Here is a 26,524-nt window from a genome sequence, read left to right on the forward strand (position 1 = left end):
AGTTTAATTCCAATATGTTATTAATGTTGTTGGCTTTTCAAAGGAGATTATTTTATCTTCTTTAAATAATAGTTTATGTCTTCATTTTAAAAAACATATACATCTTACTTGTATTTTTTTTCTATTTTTCCAGGACCTCAGTACTCTGTTAAACAAGAAAATTTATAATAGGTATTCTTGTCTTGCTCTTTATTTTAACAAAGGACTATATCCAAATATCATTTGTAAGTAAGACATTTGATGTCACTTTTTGATTAGAAATTTTCCAGGTTAAGGAAATTCTCTTATGTTTATAAACTTTTTTTCTCTTATACTGCATGCTGATTTATAGCAGATGATTTCCTGCATCCGTAAAGTAATCACCAGTTTGCTAGTTTTGTCTGTAGCCAATTACACTGATATATTTTCTGATATTCAGTCATCCTTGCATTCTTTGGATAAACAATACTTGATTATGATGTATTATAACCATATATTACAATCAGATGGCTTCAGGTGCCCAATATTTCTTTGAAATATGTACCTCTATAATCATACATGGAAGAGTATTAATTTTCTTTTTTTGGATGGTCTATATCCAGGATTTGAACGAAAGTTCTACTAGCCTCACAAAATGGCAGTATTTTAGTATGTCTCTCTACCCCTCTCCCACTTTTTCTCCCCCTCCCTCAATTGGGACATAGATAGAAAATATAGTTCTTTATAATGGTATTATCCTGTATGTGTGTGTGTATACAGTTTTTATATTGCTTATGAATGAAGAAATGGTCAGTTTCCCCAAATATCTGTTGATTTGGCTAATAAGGCTATTACTAACACCAAAAAATAGGCACTGATCAGTTGATTGACCTAAAAGGCACAAGAGTATAGAAACTCTAAGAGAAAAATTCTAATAACTTCCCTCTGTTTAGCACCACTTCTGAAACAGTTAATGTATCAATATGTGTCTGTAACTAAAGACTAACCAATTCCTGAAGAATGGTATGTATAACATAAAAAATATTTTGTATACCAGAAGAAAGTCTATTATAAAGAAATAATAATAGCCATAATCTCTTTGGTATTTGCTGTGCACAAGGCTCTTTCCTGAAATTAACTGATCAAATCCTGACAACAGTTTTTTTTTTTTTTTTCTGACAACAGTTTTGGAAGAAGATACTATTACCCCCATATTTAAGGTAGCAAATTGAGGTTAAGTGACTTGCCCAAGACCATGGAGCTAGTAAACTGTGAAGACCCAATTTTTAAAAAAGATTTCATTTAGTTGAGAGAGAGGGAGATGGAGACAATGACTGAGATAGCACAAGTAGGGAGGAGAGGGAGAAGCAGGCTCCCCACTGAGCAGAGAGCCTGAAGAAAGGCTTTATCCCAGGACTGGGATCATGACCTGAGAAAGCAGAAGGAAGGCAGATGCTTAACTGACTGAGCCACCTGGGTACTGCTGAAGACTCAATACTAACTCAGGTCTGTCTGATACTGAAACTAGGTCTTCTAACTCTTACATCTGTGTAATGTTGAGTAAGTTTCCCAATACAAATCAGTCTGAATGACTGGCACTAATTGTCTGGGTCAGCAAGTTAAGCAGAATATCAAGGAAATACTTTGGGCTTGACAGGCAGAGCATACAGAATTAAGCAGCAGCATAAGTCACCATGGATTGGGGAGGGGTTTGTGGCAACATTTTGTGACCTATTTAACACCTCTCTTTCTACTATGTCTTAATAGAATGCATTCATTAAATTGGTGACTCCTCTGTAGAGTAATATGTACTCTCTGCTTATATTTCTGGATAATCTTTATCACGGTCTTCTCCGCCTGCCCCTCTAGAGCACCGCACTCCTCAGGGAGACAAGGGCTTTCTTGTCTAGCTCCTTGTGTTCCAGAGAGGAAGAAAGCCTATGCTTCATCCTGCTCTCAGCAGTGACAGAGGATTCCATCTTCTTTCTTTTTTCACCTCAACCATCCCAGCAAGGGGTTTAGGGGTCAAGAAGAAACAGCAGATTTCTGTAGCAAAGAAATCACACACTGTCATTTTTTGGGAAAGCAAATGGTTTTATTTTGAAAATTATTTGTGCTCTAAAATTTAAGTTTATCAAAGTATTAACATTTTATTATGTGAAAGTGAAGGAAATGGGAATATGTTCCATTTGAGTCTTTCATTGACATGCTGTCATTTCTTCTGTATTGTTTTTTTCACGATCTTAATAAACTTTGATCTGTTGGTTGGTTGGTTGATATTGAAATTTATTTTTGGAGGGGGAGGCAGGGCAAGACGGCGGAGGAATAGGGTCCCCAAGTCACCTGTCCCCACCAACCTACCTAGGTAAGTTTCAAATCATCCTGAAAACCTACGAATTCAGCCTGAGATTTAAAGAGAGGACAGCTGGAATGCTCCAGAAGAGTTCGCACTTCTAACAAGGTAGGAAGATGGAAAAAAGAAAAAAGAAAAAAGAATCCAGTGGGGGAGGGGCCCAGCGAGGAGCTGGGCTAAGGTCCGCAGCCAGTGCGCCCAGGACAGGAAGGCCCAGCCCCGGAGAAGCAGGAGCTTCACCAATCTTCCCGGACAGAAAGGCGCTCAGGGGGAGCTCGGGCAGGATCCCAGGAGGGGCCGTGGAGCCTGCAGGCTCCCGGGGGCACTAACAGAGGAGGTGCGCCCCGGGCCCACACACCCGGGCGAGCTCCCTAAAGGGCTGGAGCGCGCCCCGCGGGGCCCCGGGAGCAGCTCGGGCAGAGGCTCCTCGCGGGGGGGCTCCGCGGCCCGGGGAGCGCAATTCCAGCCGCGAAGGCCCCAGAGCCCAGGGCGCCGGGGGGCACAGCCCAGGATCCGGCACTCGCTCCGGGACAGGCGGAGGTGGGGAGGGCACAGGACAGCGAGGACGCTCCTGCCGCTGGGCACCCCTGAGCTGTGCAGATCTGCGCCCCTGCCCCTGGAGCACCCAGGCCAGTGCAGACTGGGAGCTGTGGTAGTTACTGCGGGAGCTGACTCGAGGGCTGGGGATCTGGCCACCGCCAGTGTGGTTGTCCCTCCTGGTGTCGCCCTGTTCCCGGGAGGACGGGGCCTCCCGGGAACAGGGGCCCCACAGGATAAACAGCTCCCACTGAGCCGTGCACCTGGCAGTGGGCTGGGCAGCTCCCCCAGGTGCACACACCTGAGAATCAGCACCGCAGGCCCCTCCCCCAGAAGACCAGCTGGAAGGACAGGGGAAGAGCAAGTTCTTGACCGAGCCACCCTGGAAAGCCCCAGGGGAAGTCGAGGGATTTACAGTATATAGAACCAGAGGATACCCCTCCTTGTTTTTTTTTGTTTGTCTGTTCCTTTTTGTTTGTTTGTTTTCCTTCCTTTTTCCAGTACAACTTGTTTTTAGCCACTCTGCCCTGACAAAATAACTAGAAAGAAGAACTCACCACAAAAGAATCAGAAACAGTACTCTCTCCCACAGAGTTACAGAATTTGGATTACAATTTGATGTCAGAAAGCCAGTTCAGAAGCACAATTATAAAGCTACTGGTGGCCCTGAAAAAAAGCATAAAGGATTCAAGAGACTTCATGATTGCAGAATTTAGATCTAATCAGACCAAAATTAAAAATCAATTAAATGAGATATAATCCAAACTGGAGGTCCTAATGACGAGGGTTAGTAAGGTAGAAGAACGAGTGAGTGACATAGAAGACAAGTTGATGGCAAGGAAGGAAGCTGAGGGAAAAAAAGAGAAAATAATTAAAAGATCATAAGGAAAGGTTAAGGGAAATAAATGACAGCCTCAGGAGGAAAAAAATCTACATTTAATTGGGGTTCCAAAGAGTGCCAAAAGGGAAAGAGGACCAGAACGTGTATTTGAACATATCACAGCTGAGAACTTCCCTAACTTGGGGAGGGAAACAGGCATTCAGATCCAGGATATAGAGAGATTCCCCCTTAAAATCAATAAAAACCATTCAACACCTCGACATCTAATAGTGAAACTTGCAAATTCTGAAGATAGAGAGAAGATCCTTAAAGCAGCAAGAGACAAGAGATCCCTAAATTATATGGGGAGAAGTATTAGGGTAACAGCAGACCTCTCCACAGAGACCTGGCAGGCCAGAAAGGGCTGGCAGGATATATTCCGGGTCCTAAATGAGAAGAACATGCAGCCAAGAATACTTTATCCAGCAAGGCCCTCATTCAGAATAGAAGGAGAGATAAAGAGCTTCCAAGATAGGCAGAAACTGAAAGAATATGTGACCACCAAACCAGCTCTGCAAGAGATATTAAGGGGGACTCTGTAAAAGAAAGAGGGAATCCAAAGAAATAATCTGCAAAAACAGGGACTGAATAGGTATTATGATGACACTAAATTCATATCTTTCAATAGTAATTGAAACATAAGTTTCAATAGTAACTCTGAACGTGAATGGGCTTAATGATCCCATCAAAAGGTGCAGGGTTTCAGACTGGATAAAAAAGCAAGACCCATCTATTTGCTGTCTACAAGAACACCCAAAGCTTGAAAATAAAAGGTTGGAGAACCATTTACCTTTCAAATGTTCCTCAAAAGAAAGCAGGGGTAGCAATCCTCATATCTGATAAATTAAAGTTTATCCCAAAGACCGTAGTAAGAGATGAAGAGGGACACTGTATCATACTTAAAGGATCTATCCAACAAGGGGACCTAACACTCATGAATATTTATGCCCCTAATGTGGGAACTGCCAAATATATCAATCAATTAATAACCAAAGTTAAGACATACTTAGAAAATAATACACTTATACTGGGAGACTTCAACATGGTGCTTTCTGTAATTGACAGATTTCTAAGCACAACATCTCCAAAGAAACAAAAGCTTTAAATGATACACTGGACCAGATGGATTTCACAGTTATTTATAGAACTTTACATCCAGGGCTGGGGGTGGGGGTGAATGGGTGAGGAACACTGAGGGGGCACTTGACAGGATGAGCACTGGTTGTTATTCTGTATGTTGGCAAATTGAACACCAATAAAAAATAAATTTATTATTAAAAAAAAAGAACTTTACATCCAAATGCAACTGAATACACATTCTTCTCAAGTGCACATAGAACTTTCTCCAGAATAGACCACATACTGGGTCACAAATCAGGTCTTAACCGATACCAAAAGATTAGGATTGTCCCCTGCATATTTTAAGACCATAATGCTTTGAAACTAGAACTCAATCACAAGAAGAAATTTGGAAGAAATTCAAACTCTTGGAGGTTAAACATTGCTGTCTTCGTGTGGAGCCCTTCCCACAATCCCAACTCTGGTCATTTGTGCCTTTCTCTTGTCATCTCTGTACACTACTTATACTCACTGTGGGTTGGGGGGAGCTAATTTTAAGCATGTTCAGTGGCAGCTCCCTGCCAGTTTCAGTGTCACTGTTAAAGTTTATCCAAAAGCAACTTCACTGGGGGTTTTCTTAAGGGGTAAAGGTCTTTTACGGAACCTAACCCTTCCCCACATGTGGTAGAATGTGCTGTTCTATATCTACTCCTCAATAAAGCATGTTCTCTGCTTAAAAAAAAAAAAAAAAAAAAGCCGCCGGAGATGGCGGGAGGGCACTGCAGCAGCTTGCAGCTTGGCCTCGGCGGCGTTGGGCAGCGCAGAGATCGTGCAGCTGAACGTGGGGGGGACCGGATTTAGTACCTCAAGACTTTTTTTTTTTTTTTTTTTTTTTAGAGAACTCAGGGTCTATTTATTAGGAAGGAGATGTCAGTGCTTTATCAAAGATGAAGAGGTCAGAGAGAGATGGTGGGATAAAGGCCTCTCAGTTGGGACATTTCTTGGCCACAATAAGAACAGCAGAAGGCACAAGTCCCAGCTCCTGCAGAGGCCGTTCCATGTCAGCCTCTGAGAAGGCCCCCCAGGGAAAGCCACTGAGCAACTGCACAGGGTCCTGGTCTCCCCCAGGCTCTTCTCCACGGTGGAGCTCCACATAGAGCCTCAAAGCGGCCAGCTGTTCCTGTGCCCGGAACGTCTGGGTCAGTGATGTCCCATCTGGCAGCCTGACCTGTATGCGACACTGGTCATACTCCCGCTTGGAGGGAGGCTCCTGGCTTGGAGAGGACGGAACCGGCCCTGGCTCTGTTGGTGGAGACCGCCGAGAGCCCACAAGACCATCCTGCTAAAAGATGAAAGGGTCAACCAAGAAATTAGAGAAGAATTAAAAAGAGTCATGGAAAGTAATGAGAATGAAGATACAACTGTTCAAAATCTTTGGGATACAGCAAAAGCAGTCCTGAGAGGGAAATACATTGCAATTCAAGCATTCCTCAAAAAACTGGAAAGAACCCAAATACACCAGCTAACCTTGCACCTAAAGGAACTGGAGAAAGAACAGCAAATAAAACTTACACCCAGCAAAGAAGAGAGTTAATAAAGATTTTGGGAATATAAAAATTAGTGAAAGGGAATAAAGGGGAAAGGAGAGAAAATGAGTGAAAACATCAGTGAGGGTAACAGCACATGAGAGACTCCTAACTCTGGGAAATAAACAAGGGGTACTCGAAGGGGAGGTGGGCGGGGGTTGGGGTGACTGGGCGACGGGCATTGAGTGGGGCACTTGATGGGATGAGCACTTAGTGATATTCTATATGTTGGCAAATTGAACTCCAATAAAAAAATTAAAAAATAATTTTTTAAAAAGTTACTTTTGCATAAGTTTTCATGTTTTTTTTTTTTTTTTCTTGTGAACACTACTCATAAAGGGTCCTTTTGAGGCTCAGAGTAGTTGCCATTTCTCAAGGCTGGCATTTCCATTTTATAATGTGGCTCTCATGAGAGGGGCTCTGCTAGTTTTAGTAACCAGTAGAGGTGCTTCATTAGATAATGGTAAAGATAACTTTATACATTTTGCTAGCTGCAGGGAAGCAATCATACTGCAGGGCTCCGAATTTGATTCATTAGTGATCAAGAGCAGGCTTCCTATGGAAGGATAGGTTTTTAGCTGAGCTTCGATGAACATTAAAGAAAGTTAGAAATTAAATACAAATGAATTTTTATGTCTGCAAAGCCCTTTAGAGTTGTACTGACATGTTCTCATGGATGAATTCAAAACATATATGGAAAAAGTGTTTAAGGAGCTATTAGTAAGTATAGATAAAAATAATGACATAAGAGAGCTGTGTGGGAGGCTTACATCTACAATTATAGAGAGAATAATTGAGTCCTTTTATGAATGTAAGAGAAAGGAAAAGATGTAAGAACTGGATATAGACAAGTCTTCAGTCATAAAAAAGTAAATTTTTATTTTAGCTTCTGAATCCATTGGGATTTTTTCCAGCTTTAATGAGATATAGTTGATATATAACATTGTATAAGTTTAAGGTGTACAACATGAACAACATGATATTTTGATAAACCCATTCTTAAGGGACCTGGAATTATTCCTACTAAGTATATGAATCCCTCTGCTTCCTTTTTTTCTCTGTCTTCCTGCCTTGTGCCCATGTCATCCTATGGCCCTGATAGAGAATAAATAAATTCACAATCTCCATTCAGAGTAAGCTCATGTCTTCCCATCAGATGAAAGCATTGAGTGGAAATGTAATAGGCATATTTGTGGAGTAGACCTTGTAAGATGCAGATTTTGCATTTTGTATTTTATGCTTTATTTTCTAAAATTCAAGCAAGAAGTTTAAGTACTTTGATTATAAAGATTATAGGTGCCCTTGCTTACACCAAAGTTGCATACTTAATGTTTGTTTTGTATAGATTCTTGAAATTTGTTTAATTACTGCATTAAAATTATCCAGAATATAGTCTGTTCTAGACAGTTTTCATCATCAAAGTGCTTTAATATAGGAGCCAAAGATTAGGAATGGTATTCTACTGAAGTATTCCAAAGGACACAGCCCTGGTCTCCACCTTCCAGACACTTTTCAATCCTAGATACAAACAAATGTGAATGATTTTTCTTTTTATTGTATGGGTTCTGATCAATAGGTCTATTAACAAATTGTGTAGGATTGGTTACACAATGTCTAAAAAGAACACTTAAATTTTAGTTATTAGAATATATCTGATATGATGAAGCTGTGTACTAACTGGGATTGCAATTCATATTTTGGAGCCTCAAAGCAAGGAATCTATATTGATAAACAGCGACTCCATTAACATTTTCACATGGTTCAGATACAAATCTACTCTTAAGCTCTACATCATTTACTGTGATCTGACTTTATTAAGCCATGCACAGAAGCTGTTAAGGAGTAAAGGTAAATACATAAAAATAAGAAAAATGTGGGGGATCCCTGGGTGGCGCAGCCGTTTGGCGCCTGCCTTTGGCCCAGGACGCGATCCTGGAGACCCGGGATTGAATCCCACATCGGGCTCCCGGTGCATGGAGCCTGCTTCTCCCTCTGCCTGTGTCTCTGCCTCTCTCTCTCTCTCTCTCTCTCTCTGTATGACTATCATAAATAAAAAAAAAAAAAAAAGAAAAATGTGGACTTCTGAGTGGCTAAGCGGTTGAGCGTCTACCTTTGGCTCAGGACACGATCCCGAATTCTGGGATTGAGTCCCACATCAGGCTCCCTGTGAGGGGCCTGCTTCCCCCACTGCCTATTTCTCTCTCTCTCTCTCTCTCTCTCTCTGTCTCTCATGAATAAATAAATCTTAAAATAATAAGAAAAATGTAAATATAAGAAAGAAAATGAAAATAATATGTGGCAATCTATAAGAAAAGACTTTTGAGGGTTGAGAGATAAATAATCGAAGATTCAAGTTGACAAAATTTCCTCTAAACATTATAAAAGTTATTTACTATATATGAATGTACATTTCTTTTTAAAGCATTTTCTTTAACAATTTTGCTTTCTTTACATAAATTTTTGGAAAATTTAGCAACATATAAAAAAAAGCACCCATTTTATCTTCACCAGTCAAAACTCCTGATACTTTTAGCACATTTACTTCAAGGCGCTATTCTATATACATACACATAATTATGATACTTTTCTTCGTATATATTTTGATTATTTTTTTACATTTGGTTCTATATCTTCAAGATTTTCCCTTAGTATTGCATTACTCCTATGACTGAAAATTATTCACCAATGGATTTTCATCTTACTTGCCTTGGGCTAAACAATCTTAGCTCACTTTGGCTCATCTTCCCACACTGTACCCTGGTAATTCCACTCTAGCCACACAGGCCTCCTTACTCTTCCCCAGACATGCTAATCATATCCCCCTTGTGGGATCTTTGTTTTTGCCATCCTTCTGTCCACAGCACCTTTCTTTTAGTGTGTGTATGGTTTCCTTCTCCAATCATGCAAGGGTCTGTTTTAATTCACCTCATAGGAAAGGACATCCCTGACCAGCATATTGAAATAAAGCCTCACTCCATCACTCTAGCATCCCATATTTCTTGTCTTATATATTTATTTTCTTATTGTCTATTTCTTCCTCACCTCTCTCTTTCTCTCTTTCTCTCTGTCTCTCTGTCTCTGTCTCTGTCTCTCTCTCTCTCTCTCACACACACACACACACACACACATACACAACACACACATACACACCACAAAACTCTACAAGGACAGTCTTTGTTTTGTTCAACTGCTCAATTAACAAAACGAAGAACAGTGCCCGGTGAATAGCAGACAATAAAAATTTCTTGAAAGAACAATTAAATTCATTGGCTGCATGATATTCCATTTCATAAATATGCCTCACTTTGCTTAAATCTCTGGTTGGACAATGATCTATTATAATAAATAAGTCAGTAAGTAGCCTGTTTACAAAGAATTCATTTATTCATCAGGTTTTATATCCATGAGATTAATTATTAGCAAAAAATTCTTGGGTTAATGATATGAAAAACTGGAAACATTTCTTTTTGACAATATAAATAGCTATCAGTAACTTCATTAGCAAATTTTATAGGCAGTTTATGCAGATTTTTATAAATATTTTATTTATTCATGAGAAACACACAGAGAGAGAGAGAGAGAGAGAGAGGCAGAGACATAGGCAGAGGGAGAAGCAGGCTCCATGCAGGAAGTCTGATGTAGACTGGATCCCAGGACCCTGAGATCACACCCTGAACCAAAGGCAGATGCTCAACTGCTGCACCACCAGGCATCCCTTTTTATGCAGATTTTTGAATTGTCATTTGAATATTCTATAATTTATACTTTTATTTTCCTTATAAATGGTTATTTTACTACAAGCTAGCTAATAATGATACTTAAAAAAAAAAAAAAAAAGAAAGAAAAGAAAAGAAACCAGGCTTCTTCTGAAAACTCTTAGGATTCTAGGATCATTCCTTGCCCTTTCCTGACTTTTGATGTTTTGCCTGCACTCTGGTGTTTCTTGGTTTATGGATATCTTGCTTCAATCTTCCAATCCAATCCAATCTTCAGATGGTGCTATCCCTGTCTTCACATCACCTTCTTTATGTGTCTGTGTCTGCCTACAAATTTTTACTTACTTAATACTTACTTATTGGATTAGGACTCACCCAAATGACCTAATTGTAACTTGATTATTCTATAAAGATCTTATTTCAAAACAAGATCTCATTTTGAGGTATTGGGGGTTGATAACTTCAACATACTTTTTTTTGAGGAGTTTGGGGGATAATTCTACCCATGACATTACTGTTACTAAGAAAAATTTTGGTGCTTCACTCCACATTATTCATCAGCATCTCTATTATGAAGAACACTGATACAATTGTTCTGGTTTTATAATACGCTTTAATTTTATTATAGAGTCAGTTTCTAATATCAATCTATTTTTCTTCAAAAATGTCTTAGCTATTTTCAAACATTATTATTTCCACATGGATTTCAGACTATTGTTCTTCCAAATGCTGCTAAATCTATAAATTCATTTGGAAAGAACTGACATCTTTGCAATAGTCATTCTTTCTATTTAGGAGCATGTAGGTTTTTCAATTTATTGTGTCTTCTTTTTTTTCTACACATGTTCTTTTATACTTTTCTTCATAAAGTACTGTCAGAATATGTGAACAGGCTACTGCCAGGTGTCTCACAGCTACATTGCTTTTATGAACGGGATCTTTTCTCCTTTTTGTTTTCCAAATGGTTATTGCTAGTACATATAATGATGCTATTCATTTTCATGCATTGATATGGTATTTAATACATTTATTACACCATTCTATTCCAATAGTATATAATCTGATTTTGTGCTTTGTAGGCTTGCAATTATATTGTCTAGAAGGTTTTTTTTCCCCCAGCTTTTAAAGGATGTACCGTTTTGTTTTATTTCCAGTCTTATTTTTTTAGTCAAGACTTTTTGGGAATAAAGACAAATAATCAGAGTTAATATTGTGGCATTTTACTATGAATGTCTATAATATTTCACCATTTTAACTATGATTTTGAATGCCTAATATACAGAAATATTAATTTTATTTTTAGCAAATATTCTCATTGATGTTGAGTTTTAAAATCAAGAATGAGGGATCCCTGGGTGGCGCAGCGGTTTGGCGCCTGCCTTTGGCCCAGGGCGCGATCCTGGAGACCCGGGATCGAATCCCACATCAGGCTCCCGGGGCATGGAGCCTGCTTCTCCCTCCGCCTGTGTCTCTGCCTCTCTCTCTCTCTCTGTGACTATCATAAATAAATAAAAAATTAAAAAAAAATAAAAAAAAATAAAATAAAATCAAGAATGAATATTTTAACTTAACAAATAGTTTTTCATTTTGTATGTCTAGTTGATTGTATTATATAATAAACCTTTTAATAGGATATGTGGAACTTTACCATCGGAATCTATATATCATGTGGAATTGTTTTATCCTGAGCAAATGCCATTGATTGTGAAGTCCTGCTCTTTAATCAGAATACCTGAATTATGATGAATTTCTGCCAAGAAGTTTAAAAATACATTTTAAAAAAATTTCAGGGATCCCTGGGTGGTACAGTGGTTTAGTGCCTGCGTTCGGCCCGGGGTGTGATCCTGGAGTCTCAGGATCGAATCCCACATCAGGTTCCCTGCATGGAGCCTGCTTCTTCCTTCTCCTGTGTCTCTGACTCTCTCTCTCTCTCTGTGTCTCTCATGAATAAGTAAATAAAATCTTTTTTAAAAGTTCAAAATATTCTTAAAATATGAAAATCAGCTCTTTGTCACAACTCTGGGAAGGAGCATCTAATTAATTAATTAATATTCATTATGCTTATTTATTATATATTTCAATAAAGAGACCTACTTTAAAATATGCATTATTCTAATGCCATAAAAATGCAAAATTTAGGAAAATAAGTAGATAGAAAACTTTTATGATCATACCACTCAAAGACAGTTGTTGCTAATGTTTCCACTTTTATTTATATATTAAATTATGTAATTGATATTATACTTTAAAAAGTAACAATATAATAAGAATGTTTAGCATTGGGGCACCTGGGTGGTTCAGTCCATTAAGCATCTGCTTTTGGCTCAGGTCCTGATCCCAGAGGTCTGTGCATTCTCCTCAGTGGAGGGCCTGCTTCCCCCTCTACCTGCCACTCTGCCCACTTGTGTGCGCTCCTTGTCTGTCAATAAATAAATAAAATCATAAAAAAGAATGTTTGCCTAACAATTTTCTAAAACAAAAATGAAACCATTTATTTTTATTATACATATTATATGTGAACATATGTTCGTATAAAAATACAATAACCAGGGGCACCTGGCTGGCTCAAGCAGAAGAGTGCACGCTCTTGATCACAGGGTCATGAATTTGAGCTCCATGTTGAGGATAGAGATTACTAAAAATAAATACATTTTTAAAAATACTGTAGAGGGACTTCTTGGTGGTTCAGCAGTTTAGGGACTGCCTTCCTCCCAGGGCGTGGTTCTGGACCCAGTCCTGGGATCGAGTCCTGCATCTGGCTTCCTGCATGGAGCTTGCTTCTCCTCTCTGCCTCTCTCTCTCTCTCTCTCTGTCTCTCATTAATAAATAAATAAAATCTTTGAAAAAATAAAAATAAAAAATTACTGAAGAATATTGGTTAAAAAATCTATACTTCCTTTTCATTCCTCTATTTACCATCGCCCCCTACCCTTCTCTCCTGTCTTAGCCAATTTTATTTTATTATTTGGTGAGTAATCTTTAGATAGTTTTTTCTATTTATACACATAGGAAAGTATGTTAATATAAACTGGTCTATAATATAAATCTGTTCCACAACATAACTTCTTTAAACCTGGCATTCAGGGATCCCAGGGTGGCTCAGCGGTTTAGCGCCTGCTTTCGGCCCAGGGCATGATCCTGGAGACCCGAGATCGAGTCCCATGTCAGGCTCCTGCCTGGGGCCTGCTTCTCCCTCTGCCTGTGTCTTTGCCTGTGTTTCTGCCTGTCTCTCTCTCTCTGTCTTTCATAAATGAATAAATTTTTAAAAATCTTTAAACCTGACATTCCTTGGTTATCCTTGAATGTTAACACATTTAGATCTAAATCATCTTTTTAAATTACTACATAGTATTCTAAATTTCTCAGTAAGCAGATTTACTTTATAAGAGAGATATTTTAAAAATTTGAATCTGATCTCTAAATAATTTTCAAAAGCATTCCCAGAAACTTCTGTACATGGCATCATAATTATGAATTACTTTCTCTACCTATTTAACCAAGTTTCATTAATTCTAAATATTTTCTTGATATGTATGCCTATGTAATATCCTATGGAATTATGTTTTCAAGCACTACTCTGAACATTTCTATGTATCTGGATACATTTATTATTTTTTTAAACAATTACAGGGTGCTCTATTTATAATAATGTTAAATATATGTTAATGTGAATGAAAAATTCTGTAGTATTTTTTCATGTTGTGATTATCCTTAGAATTACTGTTTTCTAGTTTAAACTGAAAAACTATTTGCAGGTCTTGAAGGTTTGTCTATCTCCTACTTTCTCAATTTTAGATTCATTTTAGGCTTACCGTTCAGACTTCTGACCTCCCAGATATATATCTCCACCCTGAATTTGTACAACTGCCCACTTGTATATCCAACACACTCGTATATCCTCCTTCACACTTTGAGTGTCTAGCAGGCATTTCACACTTAATGTCTCCAAAAGCAAATTCCTGATCTTTCCCCACCACCAAATCTGCCACTCCCACAGTCTTCTCCATCTCAGTTAATCTCATCCTCAATCTGGAAATTCTGAAGTTACTCCTGAATTCTCTGTCTCACAACACACAGCAAATCCTCCAGAAAATCGTTTCAAAATATATCCAAGAATTTTACTCCTATTCACCACCCCTCCTGCCACCATCATCTCTCATGGCGATAACTGCAACAGTCCCTTATTGAACTCTCATCTTCCATTCCATTCACAGAGCAACCAGAATGATTGGTTTAAATCCGAGTCAGTTGATCTTATCCCTTGTCTCAAAACTTCCTGTTTATTCCCATCTGATTGTATAAGAAGCCAAAGTTCCTAGAATAGTTTGAGAGATTATAGTCTGATTTTAGACTCCTGAAACCTTTCTGACCTTGACTTCCACTGCTCCCCTTACTCCCTCTGTCCCAGCCACAGTGATTTCAGTGCTAGTTCTAGAACATTAGAAATGAAGCCACAGGACAGCAGATCTGCCTTGCACTCTTTGTAATTCTCATTCCCTCTGCCTGCAACACTCTTTTCTTTCTTATATACAAAGCCACATCTCTCACCTGCTTTGTGTCTTTATGTAAATAATGTCACCTTGCTGAGGTCATCTCTGAATACCTAAAACTGTCTTCTCAAATTATCTGTGCCTCCTGTTCTGGTTTACTTTTCTTCTTAGGATTGTTGACTTTTAAACTTAATTATTTTTTCTATTGTTGTTTTTTATCCACTACAACATAAGTTTCCTGACAGCAAAGACTTTGGTCAGTTTTGTTTACTTATCTCTGTATCTAAAAACAGAATTTGAAGCATAAGACAAGTTTAGTAAATAATTAATGAATACATGATTCAGTGAATATATTTACTCTTCTCTACCCAATGAATTCTAAATTTCTAAATTGGATTATATATTGTCATTCTAATGCTGTTTAATATTAACCCATCATTGGTTATGTATATGAAAATTGAAACCACACAATGACAAATTTGCCTGTAATAGTATTAAGAAAAGAAGAAAGAAAAGGAATGATAATGCCCATGTTGATGAAGATGTAGGGATACTTGTATTCTTTTTCACTATTTGAAGAAGTTGTCAAATGCTTTAAAAATATGATTTTCTATTGACCCAAATATTGTACTTAAAAAAAATTCTGGGGGATCCCTGGATGGCTCAGTGGATGGCTCAGTGCCTTCCTGCCTTTGGCCCAGGGCGTGGTCCTGGAGTCCCGGGATCGAGTCCCACATAGGGCTCCTGCATGGAGACTGCTTCTCTCTGCCTGTTTCTGCCTCTCTCTCTGTGTCTCTCATGAATAAATAAATAGAATCTTAAAAAAAAATTCTGAGAATATGGCTTAGCTAAGCATTTGACTCCTGATTTTGGCTCAGGTCATGATCTCAAGACGTGAGATCAAGCGGGTTCTGGGCTCTGTGCTGGGCATGGGGCCTGCTTAAGATTCTCTCTTTCCCTCTCTCTCTCTGGCCTTCCCACCACCCTTTCTCACACTCTCTCTAAAAAAAAATAAATCTAAGAACATAATCATGGTATTTATAAATCTTTATCATGTTAGACCCAGAAAGGTTTGTAATTGCAATTCATTTGAAACATGTTTACCAAAAAATGACTAATAATATTTATTTCATGTTTAAAATTCATTGTGATGCCACTATTGAAAATGATGTGAAAAACTGGATAACATAAACAACATACCTATATGTTGTTAAATGAACCAGAGCAAGTTACAAATCAGTTTAGCCAATCTTCTTTAACAGGTTCTATATAGTTCTTGTGAATTTAACCTTACAATTGGTAAAAATTTCTCTTTCACAAGCAGATAAAATGGTTAAGAAAGCACATGCTATTATCATAATGACAATGCCTTTGGTGTCAGTGGGTGTTAGTATCCTGACAAAATATATTACTTATGCTATGATTTGCTTTCCATTTTAATTAAAATGATTGTTTACTGATAACCTGTTTGCTAAGATCATTTATTTTGAGCATCAAAGCCCTGGCCTTTTGCTAATTTGAATTGATACCATTTTTATAAGAATTAGTGAGAAATGCTAATGTCAGTCTATTCATGTTATAACACAGTTGAGTGATCCTCTCTTAAACCTCTCCATGTCTTATTTTCCAAGACATTTCATGGTCTTGCTTTCTCCCTTCCTGACCTTTCTTTTCTCTGGCTTTTTTTCTTCTTATTTTTCTCTTAGCATAAGTGTTCTTCAGCATTCCATCCTTGAGCCTTTCCTCTCTTTCTCTTTCTCTTTGATAGCAATAGCAATTCACCAATTTACTCACTCATTTGTACTTTTGTTCTTTCAACACATATTTGTTTATTACTAAAATGTTCTAAGCACTGTGCTAAATGCTGAAATACCACCTTAAATAAGTCAGATGTATGACCCTGGACTGAATTGCATTTCCCTAAAATTCATATATTGGGGCCCTGACCTAAAGTGTGATGGTATTTAGAGATCAGGCTTATGGGTGGTAATTAGGTTTATGTGAGGTCCTGAGGGTAGTGCCTTTATGAAGAGATTAACACCCTTATAAGAAGAGACATCAGAGATCTTGCTTCCTCTCTTTTTCTCCCCGCATGGCAAAGAAATTCCATGCAGGGCAGTAAGAAAGTGGCCATTTGTGATCTAAGGAGAGAGTGCTCACCAGACAACAACCCAGCTGGCACCTTGGTCTTGGCTACAGAACAGTAATAAATACATTGTTTAAGTCACTCAGACTGTGATATTTTCTTAAGGCAGCTCAAGCTAAGACAAACTTTGGTACTAAAAAGTAGGAGTGATGCTGTAACAAGTACCTAAACATGTGGAAATGGCTTTGAAACTGGGTAATGTGTGGAGAGTAAAAGAGTTTTGAAGTACATACTAGAAATATGGCCATTCTGGTGAGGTCTCAAACAAATATGAGGAACATGCTATCTAAAACTGGAGAAAAGACTATCTATATTATAAAGTAGCAAAGCATTTGGCTGGACTGTGTTCTAGTATTTTGCTGAAACTAGAACTTTTGAGTGATGAAATTGAATATTTAGCCAAGTATATTTTTAGTAGTACTGAAAGAACAGCCTGGTGCCTCCTGACTACTTGTAGTAAAATGCTAGAAAAGAGGTGGATTGAAGAAGAAATTGTTAAATAAAAGATAACTAGAATTTACAGATATGGAATATTCTCAGCCTGCTCATATTGCAAACATGAGAAAGAGTGTTCAGCAGAGAACACTGATAGTGTGGGTACCAAGCATTTGATCCAGAGATTTGGGTGGGCATATACTATGGACTCTATCAGCTATATCCACAGAAGCCAGGAATAGAGATGGGGTTATACCAGCAGTAATACTACCAATGGGGACTAAAAGAAACAGAAAACAGGATGAAATGAAGACTGTGAACATGTATTTTCCTTCAGGAAAAGGGAAGGAATACCCCAAAGGTGATTCAGAGATTATTAGGGCTGCTACTCCCACCATAGGCCCCAAGTTCATACAACCGGGATGTGAGAGGCAGGTGTGTGTTGAGATGTTTCAAAGAGCAGGACCTTCACATAGCAGAGCTGGATAGACACGACCCTTGCAGAAGCCGTGTGAGGATTGTTTCCATGCACTAAATCTGATTCATATGATATTTAAATGAGAAATTGGGCTTTAAACTTTAGAGTTGATGCTGGAATGAATTGAGACTTTTAGCGTTCTTGAGATGGGAAAATTGAGTACATTTTGCAAGTAAGAAGGACATGAATTTTAAGGGCCAATGCCAGAATGCCATGCACTATATTTGCCCCCCACCAAATTCATAAGTTCCTTAAATTACTCAAATCCTTCAAGGAGAGGCAGAGGAGGAGGGGCAAGACGGCGGAAGAGTAGGTCCCCATGTCACCTGCCCCCACCAAATTACCTAGATAACCTTCAAATCATCCTGAAAATCTATGAATTCGGCCTGAGATTTAAAGAGAGACCAGCTGGAATGCTACAGTGAGAAGAGTTCGCGCTTCTATCACGGTAGGAAGACGGGGAAAAAGAAATAAAGAAACAAAAGGCCTCCGAGGGGGAGGGGCCCCGCGAGGAGCCGGGCTGAGGCCGGGGCGAGTGTCCCCAGGACAGGAGAGCCCCATCCCGGAGGAGCAGGAGCTGCACCAACCTTCCCCGCGGAAAGGGGCTCCCGGGGAATTGGAGCAGGACCCAGGAGGGCGGGGATGCCCTCGGGCTCCCTGGGACACTAACAGGCACCTGCGCCCTGGGAGAGTGCGCCGAGCTCCCTAAGGGCTGCAGCGCCACGGCGGGACCCGGAGCAGCTCGGAGGGGCTCGGGCGGCGGCTCCGCTGAGGGGGCTGAGCCACCAGGAGCGCGAATCCAACAGCGCAGGCTCCGGAGCACAGGGCGCCGGGACACAGCCCAGGATCCGGCCTCCCCGGGACAGGCAGAGGCCGGGAGGGCCCAGGACAGCGAGGACGCTCCTGCCCGGAGCTGAGCAGATCAGCGGCCCCGCCCCGGAGCCTCCAGGCCCTGCAGACGGAGAGCCCCGGAGCTACTGCGGGGGCTGACTCCAGGGCTCCAGAGCTGGCCCCGCCACTGTGGCTTCCTCCTGGGGCCTCACGGGGTGAACAACCCCCACTGAGCCTCACAGTGGCCTCACCGGATAAACAGGATAAACATTACTCATTGAGCCCTACACCAGGCAGGGGACAGAGCAGTTCCCCCAAGTGCTAACACCTGAAAATCAGCACAACAGGCCTCCCCCCCACCCCCAGAAGACCAGCTAGACTGACAGGGGGAAAACAAATTATTGACCAAGCAGCATTGGAAAGTTCCAGGGGAAGTCAAGGGACTTACAGTATACAGAATCAGAGAATACTCCCCCGTGTTGTTTTTTTGTTTTTGTTTTTTTTTGCTTTTGATTTCTTTTTGCTTCCCCCACCCTTTTTTTCCTTTCTTTCTTTTTCTTTCTCCTTTTCTTCTCTCTTTTTTTCTTCTTTTTTTCTTTTTCTCTTTTCTTTCCTTCTTTCTCTCCTATCTTTTTCTCCTTTTCCCAATACAACTTGTTTTTGGCCACTCTGCACTGAGCAAAATGACTAGAAGGAAAACCTCACCTCAAAAGAAAGAATCAGAAACAGTCCTCTCTCCCACAGAGTTACAAAATCTGGATTACAATTCAATGTCAGAAAGCCAATTCAGAAGCACTATTGTACAGCTACTGGTGGCTCTAGAAAAAAGCATAAAGGACTCAAGAGACTTCATGACAGCAGAATTTATATCTAATCAGGCAGAAATTAAAAATCAATTGAATGAGATGCAATCCAAACTAGAAGTCCTAACGATGAGGGTTAACGAGGTGGAAGAACGAGTGAGTGACATAGAAGACAAGTTGATGGCAAAGAGGGAAACTGAGGAAAAAAGAGACAAACAATTAAAAGACCATGAGGATAGATTAAGGGAAATAAATGACAGCCTGGGGAAGAAAAACCTACATTTACTTGGGGTTCCCAAGGACGCTGAAAGGGACAGAGGTCAAGAATATGTATTTGAACAAATCATAGCTGAAAACTTTCCAAATCTGGGAAGGGAAACAGGCATTCAGATTCAGGAAATAGAGAGATCCCCCCCTAAAATCAATAAAAACCGTTCAACACCTCGACATTTAATAGTGAAGCTTGCAAATTCCAAAGATAAAGAGAAAATCCTTAAAGCAGCAAGAGACAAAAAGTCCCTGACTTTTATGGGGAGGAATATTAGGGTAACAGCAGACCTCTCCACAGAGACCTGGCAGGCCAGAAAGGGCTGGCAGGATATATTCAGGGTCCTAAATGAGAAGAACATGCAACCAAGAATACTTTATCCAGCAAGGCTCTCATTCAGAATGGAAGGAGAGATAAAGAGCTTCCAAGACAGGCATGAACTGAAAGAATATGTGACCTCCAAACCAGCTCTGCAAGAAATTTTAAGGGGGACTCTTAAAATTCCCCTTTAAGAAGAAGTCTAGTGGAACAATCAACAAAAACAGGGACTGAATAGATATCATGATGACACTAAACTCATATCTTTCAATAGTAACTCTGAACCTGAATGGGCTTAATGGACCCATCAAAAGGTGCAGGGTGTCAGACTGGATAAAAAAGCAAGACCCATCTATTTGCTGTCTACAAAAGACTCATTTTAGACCTAAGGACACCTACAGCCTGAAAATAAAATAAATTTACCATTCAAATGGTCCTCAAAAGAAAGCAGGGGTAGCCATCCTTATATCAGATAAACTAAAATTTACCCCGAAGACTGTAGTGAGAGATGAAGAGGGACACTATATCATACTTAAAGGATCTATCCAACAAGAGGACTTAACAATCCTCAATATATATGCCCTGTATGTGGGAGCTGCCAAATATATCAATCAATTAATAAACAAAATTAAGACATACTTAGATAATAATACACTTATACTTGGTGACTTCAATCTAGCACTTTCTACACTTGATAGGTCTTCTAAACACAACATCTCCAAAGAAACGAGAGCTTTAAATGATACACTGGGCCAAATGGATTTCACAGATATCTATAGAACTTTACATCCAAATGCAACTGAATACACATTCTTCTCAAGTGCACATGGAACTTTCTCCAGAATAGACCACATACTGGGTAACAAATCAGGTCTTAACCAATACCAAAAGATTGGGATCGTCCCCTGCATATTCTCAGACCATAATGCCTTGAAATTAAACTAAATCACAACAAGAAGTTTGGAAGGACTTCAAACACGTGGAGGTTAAGGACAATCTTGCTAAAAGATGAAAGGGTCAACCAGGAAATTAAGGAAGAATAAAAAGATTCATGGAAACTAATGAGAATGAAGATACAACCATTCAAAATCTTGGGGATGCAGCAAAAGCAGTCCTGAGGGGGAAACACATACAATACAAGCATCCATCCAAAAACTGGAAAGAACTCAAATACAAAATCTAACCTTACACCTAAAGGAGCTAGAGAAAAACAGCAAATAGATCCTACACCCAGCAGAAGAAGAGAGTAAATAAAGATTTGAGCAGAACTCAACGAAATTGAGACCAAAAGAACTGTGGAACAGATCAACAGAACCAGGAGTTGGTTCTTTGAAAGAATTAATAAGATAGATAAACCATTAGCCAACCTTATTAAAAAGAAGAGAGAGAAGACTCAAATTAATAAAATCATGAATGAGAAAGGGGAGATCACTACCAACACCAAGGAAATACAAACGATTTTAAAAACATGTTATGAACGGCTATACACCAATAAATTAGGCAATCTAGAAGAAATGGATGCATTTCTGGAAAGCCACAAATTACCAAAACTGGATCAGGAAGAAATTGAATACCTGAACAGGCCAATAACCAGGAAGGAAATTGAAGCAGCCATCAAAAACCTCTGAAGACATAAAAGTCCAGTGCCAGATGGCTTTCCTGGGGAATTCTATCAAACGTTTAAAGAAGAAACCATACCTATTCTACTAAAGCTGTTTGGAAAGATAGAAAGAGATGGAGGACTTCCAAATTCATTCTATGAGGCCAGCATCACCTTAATTCCAAAATCAGACAAAGATCCCACCAAGAAGGAGAATTATAGACAAATATCCCTGATGAACATGGATGCAAAAATTCTCAACAAGATACTAGCCAATAGGATACAACAGTACATTAAGAAAATTATTCACCATGACCAAGTAGGATTTATTCCCGGGACACAAGGCTGGTTCAACACTCGTAAAATAATCAATGTGATTCATCATATCAGCAAGAGAAAAACCAAGAACCATATGATCCTCTCATTAGATGCAGAGAAAGCATTTGACAAAATACAGCATCCATTTCTGATCAAAACTCTTCAGAGTTTAGGGATAGAAGGAACATTCCTCAACATCTTAAAAGCCATCTACAAAAAGCCCACAGCAAATATCATTCTCAGTGGGGAAGCACTGGGAGCCTTTACCCTAAGATCAGGAACAAGACAGGGATGTCCACTCTCACCACTGCTATTCAACATAGTAGTGGAAGTCCTCGCCTCAGCAATCAGACAACAAAAAGACATTAAAGGCATTCAAATTGGCAAAAAAGAAGTCAAACTTTCCCTCTTTGCCAATGACATGACACTCTACATAGAAAACCCAAAAGCCTCCCCCCAAGATTGCTAGAACTCATACAGCAATTTGGCAGTGTGGCAGGATACAAAATCAATGCCCAGAAATCAATGGCATTTCTATACACTAACAATGAGACTGAAGAAAGAGAAATTAAGGAGTTAATCCCATTTACAATTGCACCCAAAAGCATAAGATACCTAGGAATAAACCTAACCAAAGAGGTAAAGGATCTATACCCTAAAAACTATAGAACACTTCTGAAAGAAATTGAGGGAGACACAAAGAGATAGAAAAATATTCCATGCTCATGGATTGGCAGAATTAATATTGTGAAAATGTCAATGTTACCCAGGGCAATTTACACGTTTAATGCAATCCCTATCAAAATACCATGGACTTTCTTCAGAGAGTTAGAACAAATTATTTTAAGATTTGTGTGGAATCAGAAAAGACCCGGAATAGCCAGGGGAATTTTAAAACCGAAAACCATAGCTGGGGGCATCACAATGCCAGAATTCAGGCTGTACTACAAAGCTGTGGTCATCAAGACAGTGTGGTACTGGCACAAAAACAGACACATAGATCAATGGAACAGAATAGAGAACCCAGAAGTGGATCCTCAACTTTATGGTCAACTAATATTCGATAAAGGAGGAAAGACTATCCATTGGAAGAAAGACAGTCTCTTCAATAAATGGTGCTGGGAAAATTGGACATCCACATGCAGAAGAATGAAACTAGACCACTCTCTTTCACCATACACAAAGATAAACTCAAAATGGATGAAAGATCTAAATGTGAGACAAGATTCTATCACAATCCTAGAGGAGAACACAGGCAACACCCTTTTTGAACTTGGCCACAGTAACTTCTTGCAAGATACATCCAGGAAGGCAAAAGAAACAAAAGCAAAAATGAACTCTTGGGGCTTCATCAAGATAAGGAAGCTTTTGCACAGCAAAGGATACAGTCAACAAAACTACAAGACAACCTACAGAATGGGAGAAGATATTTGCAAATGACGTATCAGATAAAGGGCTAGTTTCCAAGATTTATAAAGAACTTATTAAACTCAACACCAAAGAAGCAAACAATCTAATCATGAAATGGGCAAAAGACATGAAGAGAAATCTCACAGAGGAAGACATAGACATGGCCAACATGCACATGAGAAAATGCTCTGCATCACTTGCCATCAGGGAAATACAAATCAAAACCACAATGAGATACCACCTCACACCAGTGAGAATGGGGAAAATTAACAAGGCAGGAAGCCACAAATGTTGGAGAGGATGCGGAGAAAAGGGAACCCTCTTACACTGTTGGTGGGAATGTGAACTGGTGCAGCCACTCTGGAAAACTGTGTGGAGGTTCCTCAAAGAGTTAAAAATAGACCTGCCCTATGACCCAGCAATTACACTACTGGGGATTTACTCCAAAGATGCAGATGCAATGAAACACCGGGACACCTGCACCCCGATGTTTCTAGCAGCAACGTCCACAGTAGCCAAAGTGTGGAAGGAGCCTTGGTGTCCATCAAAAGATGAATGGATAAAGAAGATGTGGTTTATGTATACAATGGAATATTACTCAGCCATTAGAAATGACAAATACCCACCATTTCCTTCAACGTGGATGGAACTGGAGGGTATTATGCTGAGTGAAATAAGTCAATTGGAGAAGGACAAACAGTGTATGTTCTCATTCATTTGGGGAATATAAATAATAGTGAAAGGGAATAGAAGGGAAGGGAGAAGAAATGGGTAGGAAATATCAGAAAGGGAGACAGAACATGAAAACTACTAACTCTGGGAAATGAACTAGGGGTGGTGGAAGGGGAGGAGGTGAATGGGTGACGGGCACTGAGGGGGATACTTGACGGGATGAGCACTGTGTGTTATTCTGTATGTTGGTAAATTGAACACCAATAAAAAATAAATTTATTATTTAAAAAAATCCCTCAAGGAACTTAAAGCCGAAAAATAATTATGGTGATAAAAATAATGATAGCTGACATTATTGAGTGTTTGCAATGAATAAGACATGATTTTAAGTGATTTACATGTATTATATTAAATTTTCTCAAAACTTAATTAGTGGGTACCAATATTATTGTGATTTTAGAAAGGAGGGTAAAAAGGCATAATATGACAATAGGCACATAATTACAAAGCTAATGATTTTAAATTGAAGTAGATGCTATGAAGAAGAGTTGTAATTATATAAGAGAATATAATAGCAATACTTGGTCAGAGAATAAAAAGTCTAAAGAGAAAGTGACTTTTCACCTAAGATATGAAACATCAGTAAGTGTTAGGGACACAGAATGGTATGAGAACAGAAGAGGGAGAGCAGCTTATGAAAATATCAAGAGATGGAAAGGAGAAGACTTCTAGGAAGTAAGAAAGACATGTATGGGGAGACAGTGAAAAGAGGTGACAAGATGCAAAACCGCAGTGAAAAATCAACTGTCAGAATGGAGGACAGGATGGAAGCAAAGAGATCACTAAGAAGTTAAATTACATCATTCCAGACTAGAGTCAATAGTGCTCTATGGTGGCAGTGGAGATAAGTTGACTGATTTGATATTTATAAGCAGGCTGAATCTGCGAAATCTGCAAATGGACTGGCTGTGAGTTGTTAGGGAACGTAAAGAATTAAAACTGACTCTCAAGTTTCTGCCTCAAGCAATTACTTAACGTAGTGGGATCATTTGGTGAGAATAGAAAAACAAAGAAAATAATATATGAATTTAATAGCTCTTCCTATCATTTGGCTAAGATACATGGTATTTAATGCAGATTTCACATCCATTCCTCATTCATTCATTGATTTATTTCATCTCTGTACCAGGCAATTGGCTAGGTGTCTAGAATACAAAGGTGGAGGGACAGACCTCCAGAAACCTGAAGCTTGGACCTGTGGTGCTTGGACTTGGGCTTTTGGCAGGAGGAGGCCACTGTTTTATTTTTGGTGTTTTAACCTCAAAAGAGGTATAATGAAGATGTTTCTGTGAGTGAAGAAGAAAAGGGTAATCTGAAACTACTTGCTACTGAAATGAACCAATGTCTTTGGAGTGAAGAGCAATTGCTGGTTTTGGAGGAGGGGGCTGACAGAGACATCAGACACAAACTAGAAAAGTCTAAGCTCGTTTCCCATACTCCCACCTTCCAGTGACCCACTAGCACTTCCTTCCTTCCTTCCTTCCTTCCTTCCTTCCTTCCTTCCTTCCTTCCTTCTTCCTTCTTCCTTCTTCCTTCTTCCTTCTTCCTTCTTCCTTCTTCTTTCTTTCTTTCTTTCTTTCTTTCTTTCTTTCTTTCTTTCTTTCTTTCTTTCTTTCTTTCTTTCTTTCTTCTTGTGTCTTAAACAAAAAAGGCCTTTATTATCACACAAACCAGTGTGCTATGAGGCAGGCAGTGTTTGTCAAATTGGAGACCAGAAAAAATCATCAACAGCATCATATGGAAGCAATAAAAAGCAAGGCCTTCCCTGAAAGTCACCAGCATGACAGATGGCGTACTCTGGACCAAAATAGAGTCAGGTCCATGCCCTCTCTAGTCTCAAGGAGGGAAAGAGGACCGCCAAAGGCCTAAGCTACTCATAATTTCCTTAAGCAAGTGGGAGAGCACAGAGGTCTGATTCTCTGGGCACACAAGAGTGGCAAGGGGTATACTCTGAGCACATGTGCCAGATGCTAGAGATGAAAATATGTTGAGCCAGAAACTGGCAGTGACATAAATGTGGAAAGAACATGAGGCAACATAATTCAACTCTTTAAAGTTTCACACACCTGGCACTTACAGGAAATAAATCGTACTCAGATGTACGAGGATGAACTCAATTATTTATAGAAAGTATCAGAGATTCAGCTGTCAAAGGTGGAATGAAGTTTATGGAGTCTCAGCTACAGAATCACAGAGAGGTTAGAAGCTTGAATTGGAGCTGAGAGACAAGAACTTAACCGCTCTCATCTGTCATAGGCACGTACATTTATATTTTCAGTACAGAATTCTACCCTGAACTCCAGACTTGTTTATCTAACTGCCTACTCAGGATTCATGCTTGAATGTCTAATAAAGATCATGCATATAACATGCTCGAAACTGAACTACTTATTTTCCCACAAAGCTTGCTTCTCCCACATTCTTCTCCATCTTAGTGAAGAATCTCTTCATTCTTGTTTTTCAAGACAAAAACTTTGAATCCATTCTCAACTTCTCTTTTACTCCCCATTATAATCCATCAGAAGATCATGTTAGCTTTGCTTGAAAATATATTCAGGATGTAATTCCATCTTGCTAACTCCAAGCCATCATTATATTTTACTTGA

The sequence above is a fragment of the Vulpes lagopus genome, chromosome 1, assembly GCF_018345385.1.
Source record: "Vulpes lagopus strain Blue_001 chromosome 1, ASM1834538v1, whole genome shotgun sequence".
NCBI lineage: Eukaryota > Metazoa > Chordata > Mammalia > Carnivora > Canidae > Vulpes > Vulpes lagopus.